This window comes from Rhincodon typus, chromosome 13 (genome assembly GCF_021869965.1).
Source record: "Rhincodon typus isolate 14 chromosome 13, sRhiTyp1.1, whole genome shotgun sequence".
NCBI classification, from domain to species: Eukaryota; Metazoa; Chordata; class Chondrichthyes; order Orectolobiformes; family Rhincodontidae; genus Rhincodon; species Rhincodon typus.
In genome coordinates, this window is record NC_063344.1 from 62,717,137 (window position 1) to 62,719,875 (window position 2,739).

Genomic DNA, 2,739 nt, shown 5'->3' on the forward strand with positions numbered 1-2,739 from the left:
CTGAAGAAGGGTCTAGGCCCGAAATGTCAGCCTTCCTGCTCCTCTGATGCTGCTTGGCCTGCTGTGTTCATCCAGCTCTACACCTTGTTGTCTCAGATTCTCCAGCATCTGCAGTTCCTACTATCTCGGAAATAATAAACAGCCTGTTCACTGCACCACCAATAAACTGGCAGCTCATGAAGCATGTGGTGGAAGCAGGTTCAATTGTAGTTTCAAGAGGCCATTGGATGATTATTTGGATGGGAATGGTGTGCAGGATTGTGGGTAAAATATAGGAGATTGGCATGAGGTAATAGAACTGGCCCAAGCCAAATGGGCCAAATGGCCTCTTCTGTGTTATAACAATTCTGTGATTTTGTGAATAATCATGAGCACAATAAACCTTCCATAAAACAGTGTAATTAACCTTCTTAATTAACAAGAAAATGATTAGAGTTTTCAGAATATTAGCTTCTGAGTCCTCAAGTCAGATGCAGTAAAAGCCATACTGTCTCCTGACGGAGCAAAGCATTGAGAATCCAGCTTTAAAATCCACACATCGAAATATTGAGTTCGATTAGTGCTGCCTTCCAGATAGCTTGCTCCTGGACTATTGGAAGCTAGATGGTACTCATATGCTATGGGCAGGGTGGTGTGCAGTGCTCAAATACTGGAGGGCAGATGCAGCCATTAACTTTGTGTTGTATAAGGTAATGGTTCTGAAGGAGTTAATGTTGGAGACTTCACCCCATCTGATGATGTCATTCAAACTTCATGGGGAAAAAGCAGATCATCACTGGATCTTGAAGAGAACAGACCCTTTATCCTAAGTCTACCAATAGTCCTAGTAATGATGACTAATGTACTAAAGTGACTTGTCTCATGTATAATGTACGATAGGCTACATCTTAATGAAGACAAGAACACCATCTCATTAAGAGTTTCTAGTGGCGCTCCTTTACCACTGTAATCAAAGTAGACACTTAGACCTTGTCAACTAAAGGGACAGTAGCAGCAATCTACCCCAATGACAAGCTGGTAGTGGTTGGCATCGCAACACATGCAATATGGTAACAACAGTGGGCATTGTTGCTTAATGTCATAATGGTGCAAACTTCAGTGGACCCAGGAGCTGTACTAGAGATTAACAGCTCTGAGACTTTACATCTTTAAGAACTACTCATATAGACAGATGCTGGCTGTAGTAGCTAAACAGTCCAACAGCTTGCAGACAAATTTGTGGAAAGATCAAAAAGGAAGAAACATTTAATAATACAGTTCAGACTTGGCAAGAGAAGCACAGAAGAAAGTGTGAGCTACAAGCTGGTCACTCCTGACGATTACAGGTTCCATGGAAGTGAAGATCTGCAGGAGCAACCCATTTAAAAGGCTGATATAGGATGTGAACAGAGATCCACCAGTAAATTTGACATTCCTGTTGGGTGATGGAGAACTCTTTAAAATAACAGCAGGTAATAGACCAAGAACTTAAAAAGGAGTACTTAAGCTCACAAGTATGCTGCCATAGCAAATAACCTTCACAATACAGCAGGGAAATCAATGATGATAAAAATGATTTAAAGCAAAGTTGAAGAAAAGATAAAGCTGCAAAACCAGAATTAAGGCAACAAGGGGGCAATTTAAAAGCACTAACAGAGTCTAACAGAAGAAGATAGTAAGAAAACTATTGAGGCTGCAATAAAAGTTGAAGATTCATAATTTAAACCATGGCTCATATGGGAAGGGTTCATTATGGTCACAAGCACTAGGATTTATTTGGGTAAATCATAGTATTGTTTCTCCTGCCATTCTTCTTACTTTAAATTTTTTTAATGCTGAGTATTTGAATGGCTCAGTGGTTAGCACTGTAGCCTCACAGCACCCTTGGGTGGCTGTCTGTGTGGAGTTTGCACATTCTTCCTGTGTCTGCGTGGGTTCCCTTCGGGTGCTCCGGTTTCCTCCCACAGTCCAAAGATGTGCAGGCTAGGTGGATTGGCCTTGCTAAATTACCCATACTGCCCAGTGATGTGAAGGTTAGGTGGATTAGCCGTGGGAAATGCAGGGTTATAGGGTAGGGGATGGGTTTATTTGTGATGCTCTTTGGAAGGTTGATGTATACTCAAAGGACTGAATGGCCTGCTTCCACATTGTAGTGATTCACATGATACGAATGTATCTTATGCCAGATTGCTATCATGCAAATCATTCCATCTTGTTTAAGACAAGAGCCTCTTCTTTTTAAGACTCACTAGTATTTTCTTATGTCGTAGTGAACCAAGTAGGCCTGTAGACCAAGTCAAGGAAGGGGGATGGTGGCAGCAAATGACCCCAATCACAAGCCCTCAGTGATGGTATTGCATATAATGTATTGGAGGGTGAGGTTGGTCCCCAGCTCCTGGAGTGGGCTGCAGAGTAAGGAGACTAAAAGGAAAATTACAAACAGGATGTTGGGTGGTAGTTTTGACAGATCCTAGGATCTGGAGGTGATTGAACCATGTGGAAGAAATCCCCTCCATAATCCAGTTTGATAATCCAGTACAAAGGTGCCGACTTTCAAATGAGATGATGTGTCAGGATCCTATCTGCTCTCTCAGGTAAATTGAAAAGATTCTGTACCATGAATTTCCGTGGTGTCCTGGCCAACATTTCTGTTTGCAGGACTTTGCCACATGCAATTTGGCAGCCATACTTCCTGTAAGTGACTCACTTCAGGCTGTTGAGCATTTTGGGACATCCTGATGTGAAATATATTTTATAGAT